General features: G+C 41.2%; 1 protein-coding gene across 1 annotated transcript in view; it reads right to left on the bottom strand.

The window, feature by feature from the left end:
• The window catches only part of LOC144601768 (sodium-coupled neutral amino acid transporter 3-like), a 155,696-nt gene extending 136,748 nt beyond the window's left edge, over positions 1 to 18,948 (bottom strand). Inside the window, exon 1 of the mRNA XM_078414160.1 lies at positions 18,840 to 18,948. The gene's annotated coding sequence lies outside the window, so the exon portion shown is untranslated. The remainder of the gene's footprint in view (positions 1 to 18,839) is intronic.
• Positions 18,949 to 19,891: the final 943 nt, after the last annotated feature.

Genomic DNA, 19,891 nt, shown 5'->3' on the forward strand with positions numbered 1-19,891 from the left:
TTGGCCTCACCAATGCCCTGTACAATTTTAACATTACATCCCAACTTCTATACTCAATGCTCTGATTTATAAAGGCAAGCATACCAAACGCCTTCTTCACCACCCTATCCACATGAGATTCCACCTTCAGGGAACAATGCACAGTTATTCCCAGATCCCTCTGTTCCACTGCATTGCTCAATTCCCTACCATTTACCCTGTACGTCCTATTTTGATTTGTCCTACCAAAATGCAGCACCTCACACTTATCAGCATTAAACTCCATCTGCCATCTTTCAGCCCACCCTTCCAAAAGGCCCAAGTCTCTCTGTAGACTTTGAAAATCTACCTCACTATCAACTACACCACCTATCTTAGTATCATCTGCATATTTACTAATCCAATTTGCCACACCATCATCCAGATCATTAATGTAAATGACAAACAACAGTGGACCCAACACAGATCCTTGGGGTACTCCACTAGACACTGGCCTCCAACCTGACATACAATTGTCAACCGTTACCCTCTGGTATCTCCCATTCAGCCATTGTTGAATCCATCTTGCAACCTCACTATTAATACCCAACGATTTAACCTTCTTAATCAACCTTCCATGTGGAACCTTGTCAAATGCCTTACTGAAGTCCATATAGACAACATCCACAGCCTTGCCCTTATCAATTTCCCTGGTAACCTCTTCAAAAAATTCAAGAAGATTAGTCAAACATGACCTTCCAGGCACAAATCCATGTTGACTGTTTCTAATCAGGCCTTGATTATCCAAATAATTATATATATTGTCCCTAAGTATCTTTTCCATTAATTTTCACACCACAGACGTCAAACTAATAGGTCTATAATTGCTAGGTTTACTTTTAGAACCTTTTTTAAACAAAGGCACAACATGCGCAATGCGCCAATCTTCCGGCACCATCCCCGTTTCTAATGACGTTTGAAATATTTCCGTCATAGCCCCTGCTATTTCTACACTAACTTCCCTCAATGTCCTAGGAAATATCCTATCAGGACCTGGAGACTTATCCACTTTTATATTTTTCAAAAGTGTCCGTACCTCCTCTTCTTTAATCCTCCTAATTTCCATCATTACTCTACTTGTAAAAAATTCAAGAAGATTAGTCTGTAGTGTACTGTAGTGAGACCGCACCTGGAATACTGTGTGCAGTTTTGCTCTCCAAATTTGAGGAAGGATATTCTTGCTAATGAGGGCGTGCAGCGTAGGTTTACTAGTTAATTCCCGGAATGGCGGGACTGTCATATGTTGAAAGACTGGAGCGACTAGGCTTGCATACACTGGAATTTAGAAGGATGAGAGGAGACCTTATCGAAACGTATAAGATTATTAAGGGGTTGGACACGTTAAAGGCAGGAAACATGTTCCCAATGTTGGGGGAGTCCAGAACAAGGGGCCACAGTTTAAGAATAAGGGGTAGGCCATTTAGAACTGAGATGAGGAAAAACTTTTTCAGTCAGAGTTGTGAATCTGTGGAATTCTCTGCCTCAGAAGGCAGTGGAGGCCAATTCTCTGAATACATTCAAGAGAGAGCTGGATAGAGCTCTTAAGGATAGCGGAGTCAGGGGGTATGGGGAGAAGGCAGGAACTTGGTACTGATTGAGAATGATCAGCCATGATCACATTGAATGGCGGTGCTGGCTCGAAGGGCCGAATGGCATCCTCCTGCACCTATTGTCTATTGTCTATCACCTTTTTTATCACTGGGTCGAAATTCCCTTTCCAACAGCTCTGTGCGAGTACCTTCACCAGAATGATTGAAGCAGTTTGAGAAGACAGTTCACCATCACCTTCTCAAGGACAATAAATGCTGGCCTTGCCAGGAATACACATATGCTGATAGAAGAATAAATAAAAAAGTGGTGAAAATTCATTCACACACATACAAGCTTAAGTATTTAACCAACACCTGTCAATGTTCCCAAGCCATTAAAGAAGTGCACATGGGCGGCAGATGTAATGACGCACAAAGCCATCTACTCAACAGGAATAGACAGCTTCCACTATCCATGTGCTAATATTTCTGCCAAGTCAATGGTTGTTCCAGTCCACTCCTCAGGTTGAAGTTGGAACCAGTTGCAGATCTGTACCTGTGTGTGTGTGTGTGTGTGTGTGCGCGCACAATACATAGAAGCGATTGGAACTAATATGATAGGGGAACAAAAAGAAATTAAATTAAATTGAGAATTCGGCTAATGATTAAAATCTCGCATGAGCTTGGACTCTTGTTTTACTCACCAACCTGCTAGCTTTGCAAGAGCTGAGTAAACCGAACCAATCACAGCAACTTCTTCCACTTAATTAAGGGTAATTTTCACAGAAACATGTGGATGGAGGATGGTTACTTACGAATGATGTGTATTAAATCATTTTGTCATGACAAAGGTTGCCAGGTGTTCACTTGCTGGGGACTAACCCAAGCACTTCTGCTTGGGAAAAGCTGTCACTATTTCTGCCATAGCCTTTGACAAATATCTAAAAACTGCCGTTGCACTTGTGCTAAATAAATCTTATTTAATTACTGTCCTTTCATTCACATGCTGCTAGTGAACAAACATGTTTAAACAAAGAGTAATTTAAACCTAACCTGAAGCATGGCTGTTCAAAACGGCACCCAATCAACTGCAGCTTTTTTTGCATGATCATTCAAATAGTCATGGAGTTACAGAGTCATACAGCATGGAAACAGATCCTTCGACCCAACTTGTCCACGCTGACCAACATGTCCCACCCACACTAGTCCCACCTGCCTGCTTTTGGCCCATATCCCTGTATCTATGTACCCATCTACATTTTTATAGTCGTACGTCATGGAAACAGAACCTTCAGCCCAACTTGCTCACAATGACCAACATGTTCCATCTACATTAGTTCCACCTGCCTGCATTTGCCCATTGTCCCTCTAAACCTATCTTATCCATGTACCTGTCTAAATGTTTCTTAAGCATTGTGATAGCACCTGCCTCAACTACCTCCTCCGGCAGTAAATTCCATAAACCCACCACTCTTTGTGTAAAAAGGTTACTCTTCAAGTTCCTATTACATCTTTCCCCCTTCACCTTAAACCTATGTCCTCTGGTTCTCGATTCCTCGACTGGGCAAGAGACACTGTGTGTGTTTACCCAATCTATACGTCTCATGATTTTGTACACATCTACAAGATCACCCCTCATCCTCCAGTGTGCCAAGGAATAGAGTCCTAGCCTGTTCAACCTCTCCCAACAGCTCGAATTGCATTTTCAATTTTGAATCTTAAACAAGCAGTGAGGTGTTGATGGCAGGCCACTGAGGAATCTGAAAACCATCTTCTGCGTGTGACCCACATGACTGTAAAGGCGGATATTTCCCCGCATGTGATCTGCCAGCAGCTGAATGTGGACTATTCCTTGAGGGTCATTTTCAGATGGTTCATCTCCTTCGCACCAAGAGATGCATTTGTGGCTTTACTGCAAGAACCTGCAATCAGAATCCACTTCCTTTATATGTAGATCATTGCATTTGTTTTTTTAATTCTTCTTCCAATTCCATCTATAATCACTATCCACGGCATATATCTTTTTGTTTATTGAGCTGAAGCTGGTAAGTTTATAATGTCTGAAGAAGGGTCTCGACCCAAAACGTCACCCATTCCTTCTCTCCAGAGATGCTGCCTGTCCCGTTGAGTTACTCCAGTTTTTTGTGTCTATCTTCAGTTTAAACCAGCATTTGCAGTTCCCGCTTACACAATTTTCTAATGTTGGTAAGTTGGTAACAGCACAGAGCAAGAAAGGGCAGATATGCCCATCTCTCCTCTTACTGGATAAAGTCAGAGTCAGAGAATCTTAAAACCAGGCTCTTTGGCACTCTACACTAATCCCATTTTCCTGTACTGTGCCATATCCTTCCATGTCTGAGAATGTAGAAATAAGAAACTGCAGATGATGGTTTACAAAAAAGCTAGAAAGTGCTGGAGTAACTAATCAGGTCAGGCAGCATTTCTTGAAGCCATGGATAGGTGACATTTTGGATCGAGACAGTTGGGGGAGGGGGGGGAGAGAGAGACAAAGAAAGCTGGAAGAGTGGAGGGGCAAGACAAAGTCTGGAAAGTAATAGGTGGATACAGGTGATGTGAAGGAACTGCAGATGCTCGTTTAAACTGAAGACAGACACAAAAAGCTGAAGTAACTCAGCGGGACAGGCAGCATCTCTGGAGAGAAGGAATGGTGACGTTTTGGGTCGAGACCCTTCTTCGGGCGATGTTTTTTTTTAAATAGGCAGGTGTTTGGACAAAGCCCTGGGATGAAAAGACAGGGGTTGTGGGACAAAAGGGTTGAAGAGTTGCAAATTGTGAAGCGAGAGGAAAGAATGTCAGTGGAATGGGAGAGGGAACGGAGAAATAGGTGCGTGTCCAGCTGGGGCACAGGGGAGGGGCGGGGTGGAGAAAGGAAAATGGGGATGAAGGGGGTGGGGGTGAGTTAGTTACCCAACATTGAATTTTCTAATTTTATCCCTGGCTGGTGTGTACTTGGTGGGTCAAAAGGCTTGCTTCCATGCTATATCTTTAAATCTTAAAAAAGAACAATTAGGAGGTACCAAAGAGAAAAGAAAAATCTGCCACGATCTGGTCAGACTAGCAATGAACTCAGCATTGAGGCCCTCCAGCCCTACTGTCGTGGTGGATTAAGCAGCAACCCACTCCCTGATAAGCATTGCCCCCAGCTTATGTCAGGACCTCCTGGAATGTGGAGAAAATGCTTCCTTTTTGAAAAGAAAATCATTGTTTTGCACGTCCTCACTGCAGTGATTAGAGATGGCTTAATATTTGACAAAAATCTATTCTGAAGCACTTTGAGGGGATTTGAAATCTGAAGATTATCGTATACTTGTGTTTCAAGGAGTCCGTCTCATATCCTAAACCGTGGTAAAATTAAAAGATATCTCCAGCGAATGTAATTTAATTCGTCCTGAGAATAAGTCAGGTTTTTTGTCATTTGGCACATCTATGGTGAGACACAGGTGCAATGAAAATCTTGCTAGCAGCAACACCACAGGCACTTGGACATAGAAAATAATAATAAAACAACAATGTGATTTGTGTATTGATTGTGTGTAATTCCCAGGTTTATGGCGGCAGAGATTAATTTTATCTATCAGACTTTGGCAAGATTCTTCCAGTTTGGTCTCACCCATCTCTATTGCTTTTTATATTTCATTTAACTAAGGTAATTGATTGGGGTAAGGCTGGATTTGTTGTCGATGTGGACTTTAGTAGACCATTTGACAGGTCTTGCATGGTGGGCTGGTCGAGAAGGCCAAGATACCTGGGATCTAAGGCAAACTGGCTACTTGGATGCAAAATTGTCCTGTTGCGCTCTCTCCAGGGTTCTATGTAAGTCTAGGTTGGAGATACAGCATGAAAACAGGCCTTTCGGCCCACCAAATCCACACCAAACAGCGATAACCAGTTCACACTGATTCTATGTTATCTCGTTTTCACGTCCACTTTCTACACACGAGGGGCAATTTACAGAGGCCAAAAAACTTACAATCCCACACATCTTTGGCATGTGGAAGAAAAACGGAGCACCCGGAAGAAACCCACATGGTCACAGGGAGAACATGCAAACTCCACACTGACAGCATTCAAAGTCAGGATTGAACCCAGGTCTCTGGCACTGAGAGGCAGCAGCTCTACTAGCTGTGCCACCAAATATATACCACATACTATCAACAAAGAACTGCATTTCATTAAGCAACAGAACATATCCGATCTAAGCCTCTCTAGGTAAAAGAGCAATGCTAAGTGTTAAAATATATATCATTTTCATTTGAACACTTCAACTGAGATGAAAGGATGGATTTGCCCTCAGTATTTTCACTGCTCAACGCGCCCCATTAAAATTCCACCCCATGTTTTTTGAAAGCAGGACCTTCCAGGACAGAACTTAATGTTCATAAACTCAATAATCATATATTGCACAATTTCAGGAGTTGCGTAATTATTACGGGAAACCAGTAGATATCTAGGTATTCTTTCAATGAACGCAAATATAAAATCAATAATACAGGGATAAGGTTGATTCATAGGGATTATATAATTATTCTCTCAATTCCAAAGAACATTGGGTGATCAGTAGGTAAAAAAAGCATACGATTTTAGAAGTGAGGGGTCTTTTCATTGGGATCAAGAAAATCTATACCAAAAGTATTTGAAGGGAAACATTCACTTTCAGTCTACGATAGCAATGCAATTACCCCGTTACTATTTAAATATGAACTAGTTGCAATGCCCTTGAATCCAGCCTCCATTGGTGCAAAGTGTCTTTGTCAAATCAGTGTTGAACCACAAATAAAATTCCTTTCCGTCATGTGCTGCATTTCACTGAAAATGTAAATTTGCTCAATATGCTGCATTTCCTTCAACAACTGCTTTGACACTTGAACCCACAGAAGGGGTGACGTGAAGCACTAACACGTGCCATAAGCCTGCGGTACTTTTCCATTAACTGCTGCTCGGTCTTTTCAGTGTCCAGCTGCGGAGATAGCGAAGAGCCGTCTATAATGCCTTACTCCTTCATACCAAGACTTGCCAGTTACGTGGAAGCGAGTTAGCTTTCTTGATGATTTTTGAAGAAGAACCACTTACCTATTTGTGTTTATCGCTCCTGAATCACACATTATAACTCTGAAGAGGGCTTGAGTCATCTATACCCCACTCTATATTAATATTTTGCTCACAATTCCACTATCAGTAGTTTTTTGTGTCTCTATATCCATGTCGCCTGAAAGTTTGTGATAAACAAAAGCAGCTAAAGGTTTTTCACCTAGGAAATGCTTGGACTCCAGTAATTTACAGTGTTTCCAAAAATCGTTAACTCAGCCTATGATGACTCTAGTTGAATATTACGTATTGTACTTCTATAGCTTTAGTTTTTAACACGGATTGCATTGAGAAAGAAAGGCTTTAGCCGTTCCACATTTTTCCTCATTCTTGGCATTTTGTGGAGGTCATTTCGTTTAGCAAGACGGGATTCCCCAAAAAATTAAGATTGTTCTGCTCCACACTGAATTTAAGATGAAAGGGGTCGAAATTCCACAGTCTACACTATGGCTAATTTGTCTAAAAATATTCAAATAGTGTTTATTGTTTATCACCATGAGACACCATTACAGAAATATTAGGGAACATCGAACATAGGTCAGTACAGCACATCATCAGGCCCTTTAGCCCACAATGTCTGTGCCGAACATGATGCCAAGTTAAAATAATTGTCTCCTCTCTGTGTAAAAAAAACAAACTTGCCTCGCATATCTCTTCTAGTCTTTGACAATTCCATCCTGGAAGAAAGGTTCTGTTTACCCTATCCATGCCTGTCATAATTTCATACATCTCTATCAGGTCTCCCCCATCAACCTCCCATGCTCGAGAGAAAACAATCCAAATTTGCCCAACCTTATAGCTAACACCCTCTAATCCAGGGAGGATTCTCGTAAATCGCCTCTGCACCTTCTCCAAATCCTCCACACCCTTCCTGAAACTAGAATGTTCACAGTACACCAAACGCAACCTAAGCAAAGTTTTATAAAGCCGCAACATGATTTCCTAATTCTTATATTCATTGCCCCTATTGATGAAGGCAAGCACACCATAGAGACAAGAAACTCCAGATGCTGGGATCTTGATCAAAACACAAGTAGATGGAGGACCTCAGCAGGTCAGACAGCAGTTGAAGAGGGAAAAAGAGCCAGACGATGTTTCGGGTGTACTGTGGTAGTGAAGAATTTTGTTTCGTATGCTATCCAGGTAAATCACCCTATATTTGAGTACAATTAATCCATACTTGCAACAAATAATGCTAAAAGGGAAATTAAACGGAGTGCAGAATATAATGTTACAGAGAAAATGCAGGGTCCACTGGGAGATCAGGAATACATCTTTAGCTGAATAGCGGTCCATTCAATAGTCTGATAACACTAGGGAAGAAGCTGTTCTTGAATCTTGTGGGAGGTACTTCCATGCATCTTCTGCCCGATGGAGAGGGGAGAAGAGGGTGTGACTGTAGTGCGAGTGGTCCTTGAAGGGAATGACAACTAAACTAAAAGATGAAATTTTTATTTGGAAAGTCCATAAATATGAAGTATGATTGCCTTGTAGGCGACTTTAAGGTAGAACAGAAAGCCAAAATCTCTAGTCTGAAAATACATACAAATTAATAAATTTCTTTCTTTTTCCTGAAACTGGCAGCAGAAGGAAAAATACCTTCCTACAGAAAATGCTCAAAGGCTGTGAAAACTCAACAACATAAGTGTAACAGAGAAGCAGTTTACTCGAATAATTACCAGACATGTTTAACAATGCTAAAATCAACCCTCAGGCCCAGCGCCCCATGATTCGTCCCTCAGTAATCCACTACCTACTGTCGTGTGCCTGATATTGGATCATTCTCCCGGCCAGTCTCCAATTGTTATTTTTATATATTTTAAAAAACGAAATACCTTGTATATTTAATCTGTCCTAAACTGCAAAAGAAAGCAAACATTCATGAAACACGGGTTCAATGATGTTCGTCATTGACCTCATGTTCTTGCGTAACATGTCCCTTCGTATTTTGTACATGATTACTCCCAAGGCATTAAAAATCTGTCATGCTCAGTTTAATAAAAACTAATAGATCAACAAGGCGAGCTTTCCTTAATCCAGTTTGCAATCAGGGAGATCTAATACTGCTGTCAGTTTAGACAATTTCCAGAAATAAAGAAACAAATAATATTTTATTGTTTAAAAAGGCTGTATGGTTCCGTGCAATATCCAGTTGTACGCCAAATGCACAATTTAATTTAAGATATCATTGCAAATTGTAGCAAATATAAATGGGTCAGTCCTGCTAATGCATCCACAAGGATTTAACTTCTAAATCCAGATTACTGGTCTTATCAGGAAAGGTATTAGAGAGTCTCTTGTATCTGTTGAACAATCTCGAAAGGAAAAGATCACGCACCCTGTGCATTACTGTCATCATCACCTGGTTGGATATACTTTGGGTGAGCGGGTTATTTGCACACACTTTGCGAGGAATGATTCATATTTCCCAAAGCGAATTAGATTTTAGCTGTTTCACTCCAACTGCAGGGCAGACCTGCCTTCCGTCAATGCCAGATTAGCTCAGTGTTCCTTCATTTCTGCTGAAAGGTTTACTGCTACAGGATTTAAACACATAACATAACATTAAAATCCTTCCCCAGATACTTCACAGCAGCTTTACGAGAATGCTGCCTCGTCAAAAGGGCTCCCATCGGGATCTGGAATGAACCCAAACCATTTCTTCCTGTTCAGATGAATGTAAAAAATCTCAGGGGACTATTTTACCCTTGTATTGTAAAATGACAAGAGGTTATTTGTTGACTTGGCAGTTGAGGGGTCTTGAGGATGTAGTGGTCATAAGAGAATGTTATGTAAAGAGTAGGAGCAAATTGGTGGAAGACTGGGAGTAACTCCAATCCACTATGGACCACCTCTTGCACTACCGTGGAATGGCTATCCAATTGTGTTTTTTTGTACTAATGAATGCCTTGCAGAGTCTTTTTCTTGGTCTTGTTTTAAGTTATGAATAATTTAATGTTCTCATGTGTTGTCCGAGTCCATATGCCTGCGATCAGCTGCAAGCAAGATTTTCATTGTATCTGCACCACATGACAATGAATTTGACTTTACAACCCTCCTGGCAGCTCTGTGAAGGAAGTGCCAGTGCGGGAGTGAGCTGGAACAAGGTCTTCAGTCTGAATAAATAAAACCATGAAGGTGAGTTAGCTGTAGTAGCTTGGGTAACTATATTAAACGGTATGTCATGAAATCAGCAATAGTTAACTTTTAAATGAATACAAAGTTCACAAGTAATACCTACCTCTTCAGGATTTTAAAAAAAAAGGAAAACTAATCAAAGAGAAAGTCTTAAAAGTGGCCAAAAGCAATAAGCCTGAGGATTTGGAAAAGAAGACCAAGGCATTGTTAAGGGAAAGTAGAATACAAGGTTTGCAAGTGAGAATAGTTTAGTTTAGTTCAGAGATACAGTGTGGAAACCGGCACAAGGGACGATTTACAGATGCCAATTAATCTGCAAACCTGCATGTCTTTGAAATACGAGAGGAAACCAGAGCGTCAGGAGGAAACAGCACGGACATCGGGAGAAGTACAAACTCCTTACAGACAACATCTGCAAGTCAAAATCAAACCCGGGTCTCTGGCACTGCAAGGCAGCAACTCTACTGCTGAACAATTGTGCCACCTTTACATAAAAGGCAGATTGTAGGTTCCTCTATAGATATTGAAAAAATATCTACAATTAATGCAAGGATTTGGCAGGTTGAAACTGGAATTATTTTGTGGAAACATGGAAATGGTGGAAGAATGAAACAAATATTTAGTGTTTATCTTCATTGAAAATGCAGACAGAACTCCTAGAAAGAGTGGAGGGCCACACTAGAGGACAGGAATAAATCCCACACTAGAGGACAGGAACAAATCCGAGCACACATTCAGGGAAATCAATTTGGCAAATGTGGCCCTGATAAATGCCTGAAAAAACTGTCCCTCAACTTTAGCAACCAGGGTTCAATCCTGGCCTCCAGTGCTGTCTGAGTGGCGTTCCTCAGTAACTGCATAGATTTAGTCTAGATCCTCTGGTTTCCTCCCACATCCAAAAGAACGCAGATTGGCAAGTTAATTGGCCATTGCACAATACCTCATGTGCTGGTGAGATGTAGAATGTGCGATGAGTTGGTAGGTATGCAGGGAGAATAAATGGGATTAGTGCAGGATTTGTGTAAATAGGTTATGGCATGGACTCTTTGGGTCGAATGGCTTGTTTCCCTGATGTATCTATGACACTGTGGTCCTGTGACAACACCTTGACAGCAGTGCTGAAGGTGTGATCTGCACATAGCTGTGCATCTGAACAAGCTAATGCAGCAGCGTTACAACAAAGTCATCGCTGCAACTACATGAGATCACCCAGTTATGTCTTGTCAACAAATCACGATAGCAAATGTGGCAATGGTGGAACTGAAGTTCGTGGGAATGAAAAAGGAAAACAGTCAGAATGGCTGGCGTTATATCCAGAACAAAAGAAGTTGCTGTGATTTTGGATGACAATTATATGAAACTCCAAAAGCTCACAATGTCCCAGCCTTAAATTCTTCAACAATTACCTTTTTCCCCCAGCATAAAAGCCAGAAAGGTGATGTTTGCATTGGCTTAGATAATTTCCTGCTAACTCAGGCTGCCACCTTTTGGCAGTTCCATCTACAACCCTTCAACAAATGAAGCAGAACGGAGACAGCCTGATTTGTTAAGTGGCAAGTTACATCCATACCACACAGGGTCTTGACCACCTCCAAGGAGAAATTCAAATACCTCCCCTTGACATTTAACAACTTTAAGCATCTGCAAATTCTTCTATGCTGGGTTCAACAATCTCTAAGGCACAGGCAGCAGAGCTTCCCAGAACTCCCCGTCCTTCATTTCAGGTTTTGATGACAAGGAGAGTCTAGGCCAACAAGGCCAGTGCATTCTTTTGAGGCAATTTACATTCAATGACGATTAGACTGCATGAAACGAGACCTGCAGGACCACATTACACTTCTTGCAGGCAGAATGTCAGCTCAATAAGGGAATTATCACCCTCATCTCCAGTAAAAACAGCACAGAACTCAGAAATTGGTGACACATTCCCATTTAATGATGGATTCTAAGATTCCACCCAAATTCATCACCACTCGACTCAAGTATATTGAGCTTGGTAATTCATCCATATCAAGTATGTACTGTAAGCTGCAAACGTCTCAGAGAGCCTTGTGCTAATTGGGAATATGAAATACATGAAGGTAAGGATGAACATAGAAACATAGAAAATAGGTGCAGGAGTAGGCCATTCAGCCCATCGAGCCACCACCGCCGTTCAATATGATCATGGCTGATCATCCAAAATCAGTACCTCATTCCTGCTTTTTCCCCCTATCCCTTGATTCCGTTAGCCTCAAGAGCTAAGTTTAACTCTCTCTTGAACACATCCAGTGAATTGGCCTCCACTGCCTTCTGTGGTAGAGAATTCCACAGATTCACAACTCTCTGGGTGAAAATGTCTTTCCTCATCTCAGTCCCAAGTGGTCTACCCTTTATTCTTAAATTGTGACCCCTGGTTCTGGACACCCCCAAGATCGGGAACATTTTTCCTGCATCTAGCCTGTCCAATCCCTTAAGAATTTTATATGTTTCTATAAGATCCCCTCTCATCCTTCTAAATTCCAGTGAATACAAGCCAGGTCGACCCATTCTTTCATCATATGTCAGTCCCACCATCCCGGGAATTAACCTGGTGAACCTACGGTGCACTCCATCAATAGCACGAATGTCCTTCTTCAAATTAGGAGACCAAAACTCCACACAACACTCCACGTGTGGTTTCACCAGGGCCCTATACAACTGTAGTCGGACCTCCTTATTCCTATACGCAAATCCTCTTGCTATGGATACATCCCAAGTCCGCTTGGACCAGAATTTGGAGTGAGAATCCCCAGCTAGATACAACTCACCTCAGTGGCACTGCCCAAATACATTGATGGAAACAGAAAAATACCTGATTTAATCTAGATGCCCTCTCTTCTCAGTCTTCTTTGTGTGTTAACTAGAATCTTTTGTTGAGCCCATCAGGAAGGGAATTAACATACTGGCCTGCATATGTATATACGTCAAAGCCTCCGTGTAGCATTTTCCTGTCTTCTACTTTGACTCAGTATGGGCCCATTTCTTGACCTGCAACCAATTGACTTCTAGAGTGAGCATGTACGACAGCCATGTTCTTTTGCAAATGGTCTTACTAATCCTTTGTCCATTCACTCTCTGGTGCAAGATGATGCCAATAACATGGTTTGGTGGACTCATCATGCACCAGAGAACTGGGTGGAATTTAAGAGATAAAGAAATCAGAAAAATTGTATTCTGGCACGTGTTCTGTCTCAAACACAGGAAAGAATGCAATCAATAGTTGAGGTCTCTACTTGCTGCATGTGTAGCCCAGACTCAACATTGACTGCACCGTAGCAGTCATCAGAGACCTTTGCCAGCTTATTTGCAGTTCCAAAATGGATTGGTTATGCAGTACCTCTATACACAAACCTCTAGAAAAAGGTTTGGACGTAGCTTGGCACTTTTATGCACTTCTGCATAGATTCCGGATAAACCAATATCAAGTGTCATTGTATGCTGAGGTTTTATTTGTCCTCAGCTTTATGAAGGATGGGTCTGGTTATGGTGCCACATAATATTCCTTTTAATGAGACCAGACCACACCACCTGTCTCAACATTAAATATATTTTAAAGAATAAGTTTGATCAATCAGGCAGAGTTTAGTTTAGTTTATTATTGTCAGTGTAGTGAGCTACAGTGAAAAGCTTTTTTTTTGTTGCGTGCTATCTAGTCAGCAAAAAGACTATACATGATTGCATTGACATCAGAGACTTGCAGATGGAAATGGTGGCTCCGGTTTCACATTTCCCTCAGTAAAATGCCTCATCAGCTAAGTTTTCAAGCAAGGGTCAAGATCTGGCTCTGCTGGTGGAGAAAAGGGCCCTGATTAGATCTTTCTTGCACATTCAGAGAATCAGTGACACTAAATAGTATCCTCATAATGGCTGCATTCGCAAAGGAGATAGTCATCCATCTACTAGGCCAGTGGTTCCCAACCTGTGGGTCGCGACCCCAAACGGGGTCGCGACACCAATGCCATGGGGTCGTTAAATGATTTTGAGCTGATATGAATATTATATAAAACACGGTGAAATGCATATTAAGATAGTTATATAAATTCATACTATGAAACTAAATGTAACAGTTCCCTAAGTCACTCAACACAACGTGTTGTCACTCAAGCCAGTATTGAACATGTTTGGTTTCTGTTTTGTCTTGGTCGCGCCACCGCTGTCGCTCCTCCCACTTACCTAGTGTTGTACGCGCGCTTGCAGTGACACGTAGTTAGTTTTGTTCGAGTGATTCTTAACCCTTTAAAAATGAGTGTAAGAAAGAGAAAGTACAGTGATGATTTCTTGAAATGGGGATTCACTGACATAGTTAATGCAGGTGTGGAAAGACCACAGTGTGTAGTATGTTTGGAAGTTCTTGCTCACGAGTCTATGAAACCAGCTAAACTTCAAAGACATCTCGAAACTAAGCACCCTGATTTGAAAGATAAAAGTATTGACTTTTTTAAAGCAAAAGTTGTTGGTGTCAAAAGCCGCCGGCTTGATAGCAGTGGATTATTTCAAAACAAAAATGTAGCCGCCATTGAAGCTTCATACACGGTTGCATTAAGAATAGCACGTGCTAAAAAGCCACACACAATAGCTGAGAATCTTATTTTTCCATGCACCAAAGATATTGTACGTCTCATGATCGGTCCTGAAGCGGTAAATAAATTATCGCTTCTATCCGTGTCAAACAATACGGTAAAACGAAGGATAACAGATATGTCCGAGGATATTTTATGCCAAATTATTCAAGAATTAAAAGAAACTCCAACTGGGCTGTTCAGCATACAGCTTGATGAAACTACTGATGTGACAAACTTTGCACAACTTCTTGTGTATGTTCGTTATTATAAAAATGAAAAAATTAAAGAAGAATTCTTGTGTTGTAAGCCTCTGCAAACTTCAACTACTGCTGCTGATATTTTTGATTTAATTGATGATTTCTTTAATGAACATTCAATTGAATGGAAGAAATTATGCGGAGTTTGTACTGACGGGGCACCTGCAATGCTCGGCTGTAAGTCTGGCTTCCAATCGTTGGTTAAAAAAGTGACTCCAGAAGTAATTGGGACTCACTGCATGATTCATCGACAAGTATTAGCTACCAAGACGTTACCTGAACCATTGAAAGAAGTGCTTAACCGAGTGATTAAAGCAGTAAATGTCGTTAAATCAAGGCCACTTGCAACACGGCTCTTCAAAGTTTTATGTGAGGATTTGGGATCAACGCATGAAGCACTATTGTTTCACACAGAGGTAAGATGGCTCTCGAAAGGAAAGGCGTTGAAGAGATTTTTTGAATTAAGAGGAGAGCTTCAAATATTTCTCGATTCTCAAAATGCAAGCGAATATGAATCATTGTTGACGGATGAATTTACGTTGTGCAAATTGGCATACCTGGTCGACATTTTTGAGATATTTAATAGTGTTAATACAGGATTACAGGGTAAGGAAAGTACGATAATATCTTTGTCTGAAAACATATCGTCTTTCAAAATGAAATTGGAACTCTGGATCACCAAAATTAACCATAAGAAATTATACATGTTCCCAACACTTGTCCAATTTGTTGAAGAAGCGGCAAATGAAATTAACATCGATGACTTATATAGCTTGATACAAGAGCATTTGGAAATTCTTACTGTTCGATTAAGAAGTTATTTTCCTGATGAATGTTGCAAATCTTTCTCCCTTACAATCAACCCATTCAATGCCAATGTATCTAATATCCCTGAAGCAGCAGAAGAAGAGTTCATCGACTTAAAAAACAATTTTGAAGCTAAATCATGGTTTGGTGAATTGCAACTACAAGAATTTTGGGCAAAAAGTTTCCAAAAATTCCCAGTAATATCAGAAATCGCGATAAGGAATTTATTGCCCTTCCCAACAACTTACTTATGTGAAGCAGCATTCTCCCAACTTCTCATCCTTAAAAACAAATACCGAAATAAATTAAATCTGGAAGACGACTTGAGGTGTGCCATATCGACAACGGAGCCCAGGATAGAATTGCTAGCTAAAAAACTGCAATACCAGCCGTCTCATTAAAGTCAGTTCATAAACATATTTTACATAACGGTGGAAATTTGTGTGTTCGAACAATTTTGAATTGATTTGCAATTAATTAATGTTTGTAGGAGCTTTGGAATTTTTTATGAATAAATAATCTATAATTCAATAATCGCAATATATGGCAGTTTGTTGTACAAAAACCGAATGTATATATAAGATATTTTAAGGGTTGGGGTCGCTTCATGATTGCTTGTTCTAAAATGGGTCGCTATATTTGAAAGGTTGGGAACCACTGTACTAGGCTATATTATTGTCCAGCAGGTCCAGGATTGCAATGGTATTTGTCAAAGTTCTCCCAAAGCAGATGCATTACACAGGAATCTATGCTGCATGAGCTGCTCTCAGGGATGCACACCGAGGGAAATGTCAACTGCTCCTGGAGAACCAGCATGGTGTAAGGTAAGCTCAGATCCACCAGAAATTCACTGGTTTTCCAGTACAACACACTGTCCAATATCAGGTACTGCAAACTGACATGCTTTAAGGTCCAGGACTTTTGTCCCTGCCATTTACTCCGAGTGTCCTACCAGAACCTGACCTCCCAAATTGCATTACCTCACACTTGGCTAGATTAAATTCCATCTGCCACTGATTTGCCCAGCCTTCCAGCTGATCAATACCCTGTTCCACATTTAAACTAAACTTCTTGACCATCACGATTCCATCAATTTTTGCATTGTCTCCAAACAATCGATCAGCATTCTACATCCAAGTCACTTCAATCTTCTACAAGCGAAGGTCTTGGCACCAATTGCAACAGTACTCTACTGACTAATTTAGTCAGAAAAACATCCATTCACCATTATCCGATGATCACCAAGCAAATTTTGGATCCAGTTTGCTGACACATCTTGGATCATGAAGAAGGGTCCCGACACAAAATGTCACCTAACCATGTTCTCCAGAGATGCAGCTTGAACCACTTAGTTGCTCCAGCACTTTGTGTCCTTTTTTGTAAATGATCATCTGCAGTTCCTCGTATCTACACCTTTGATCCTTTGTGCTTTAGCCTTCTGGAGTAACCTACCATGAAGGACATTGCTGATGTCCTTGTAAACATGGCTACGGCACTGCTTTTCCCCCCCAATTTTCTGTGACATAATTATCCCTAAACAAAACTATGCTGATTCCAACTGAGTTTCTGGCTTTCCAAATGAACATTGGTCCTGTACCTCAATCATCTCAACAACTTCCTTACCATTGATGTTGGAATCACCTGGATAGGTTTCCAGCTTTATTCCTGGTGCCCTTTTTGGGGACAACATTTACCAAATACCAATACCATACCACCTCTCTACCAATAACCTGTATGAAACTTTCCAATCCGGATTCCGCTCAAACCACTGTACTGAAACTGCGCTCCTCAAAATCACAAACGACATTCTCCTCTCCTCCGACGCTGGCAACCTCAACATCCTCATCCTACTTGACCTCAGCGCCGCCTTTGACACCATAAATCACTCCATTCTCCTCACCCGACTTGAAACCTCCCTTAACATCACCGGCACAGCCCTATCCTGGTTCAAATCTTACCTCTCTGACAGACACCAGTTCATCTCCATTAACAACTGTAAATCCCCCACCGCTCCCCTCCCCCAAGGTGTCCCCCAAGACTCAGTCCTTGGCCCCCTCCTCTTCATCCTCTACCTGTTCCCCCTTGGTCAATTAATCCGCCGTCATGGTCTCAACTTCCACTGCTTCGCCGATGATATCCAGCTCCTCATCTCCACCAAGTCAATCTCCTCCACCACACACTCTACACTGACAAACTGCATTACTGAAATAAAATCTTGGCTTCAATCAAACTTCCTCAAACTCAATTGCAACAAATCTGAAATCATCATCATTGGTCCAAAAATGCTCACCAAATCCACCCAAAACTTCATCCTCAACATTGATGGTCTCCCAGTATCCACCTCACCTCACATCCGGAATCTTGGAATCATCCTTGATCAAACCCTCTCCTTCGACAAACACATCAAACACATCACAAAGACAGCCTTCTTCCACATCAAAAACATTGCCCGTCTCCGTCCATCCCTCTCCTCCACAGCTGCAGAAACCCTCATCCACGCCTTCATCACCTCCCGTCTGGACTACTGCAACAGCCTCCTCTATGGCGCACCCTCAAAAATCATCAATAAACTTCAATACATTCAAAACTCCGCTGCCCGTCTACTCACACACACCTCGATCCGTGACCATATCACCCCCGTCCTTTATAAACTCCACTGGCTCCCCATCCCCCAGAGAATCCAGTACAAAATCCTCCTCATAACCTACAAAGCCCTCCATAACCTGGCCCCATCCTACCTGACCGACCTCCTCCACAGGCACACTCCCACCTGCACCCTCCGCTCTGCCGCTGCCAATCTCCTATCCCCCCACATCCGGACTAAACTCAGATCCTGGGGGGACAGGGCTTTCTCCATCGCTGCTCCCACCCTATGGAACTCACTACCCCAAACCGTTAGAGACTCCCCCACACTCACCACATTCAAAGCATCGCTGAAGTCTCACCTGTTCAGTACTGCCTTCAACCACTGAAGGTCACCTCACCTTTCTCTGTTCATTTATTTATTTACTTATTTATCTATTTATTCATTTCCCTATGTTCTCAAAATCTCTGTAAAGCGTCTTTGAGTATATGAAAAGCGCTATATAAATAAAATGTATTATTATTATTATTATTAACATTAACTATTCTTCATACATCTGATACCAGCAGCTCATGAAATTGTAAAACAATCTTTGAGCTCTAGTAATCCACTCCTTGCTTCCCTTCGCATAATTGAGATAGATCCCGTCAGGCCCTGAGGACTTATTCAGAACTACAGGCCGAACAGCAACACAATCTGCTTCATTTTAACATAACACAAGACTGTAGTTTAAGGTGGAGAACAATCACCTACTCAGTGGCAATTAAAGAGCTTCAAATGTTATTAATGGAACTAATTTAAAAAATAATATACTCACCTCAGTTTTACTCCAACAACCAACTTAGAGCAGCATTTCTATTTGCACCCCTCAGAGAAACAAAAAAAACTTGGCCTTTGTCCAGTGCATCACACAACATACTGTATTGTAGTTCTCTGGAGAAATGATTTTCATTGCCTAGTGATTCACCATTGCGAAACATATTGTGCAGCATCGAGCACTATGCCGTTTAGAACAATTAATCAGGGCATCTTCAAGTTGGCATCAGTAATAGCACCTAGCACTAGAAATAAGATAAACCACAAGCAACATCTTTGAAATTAAAGCTGAAATTTAGCATATATCCAGAAAAAAATAATTGAGAGTATATTCATAATTCTATAAGGGAACCAAGTGAAGAGTGCATAATAAAATCAGTTACAGATCGCTGTGTCCATCAATACACATGTTCAACCACGTCCAGCAGTAAAAAGGGCAACTGTGAAATGAATATTACTTGGAAGTGGAACCAATGCTGAATGTGTCCATCAGATTGCACAGAAATGCCTTAAATGAAAAAATATTGCAAGAACAGGGTACAGTCTTGCTGAGCTGCTCTGTAACTCAGTTCTTTGTGTCACTGTGGGCTGGACACCAGCAGAATTCTTATGCTTTTATGAATGCACTTGCTCTACCCTTCACTTGTTCATTATGGTATCATGCCCTGGAAAAAGTGGATTGGCAAACATTGCATTTCCAGCCTCAACCAACTTTTCTTTGCCAGATGGATCAGTGTATGATGTCCAGGCACCAATTCTTTCCCCAAAGGTTTTGTTGAAGTAGTAGCTTTGTGGTTTTGATGGCGAATTGGCATCATTTTGAGAAATAACAATTGGCAAGATATAATTCCAGATTGATCAAGAAATAATCTGGTTCATTAATGGGAGCTTTTTAGAAAAAATCATATAATTGTTAGCGTGTTTACATTGTGTGGTCTACATTTTTTTACAGAAATTAGTGTGCAGAAGAGATTTGCTCGACTGTTTCCAGGTATGAAATACTTTGGGTATATGAAGACCCTGAAGAAGTTGGATTTGTTCCTGCTCACTTCC

Source organism: Rhinoraja longicauda, chromosome 17 (genome assembly GCF_053455715.1).
Source record: "Rhinoraja longicauda isolate Sanriku21f chromosome 17, sRhiLon1.1, whole genome shotgun sequence".
Classification (NCBI taxonomy): domain Eukaryota; kingdom Metazoa; phylum Chordata; class Chondrichthyes; order Rajiformes; family Arhynchobatidae; genus Rhinoraja; species Rhinoraja longicauda.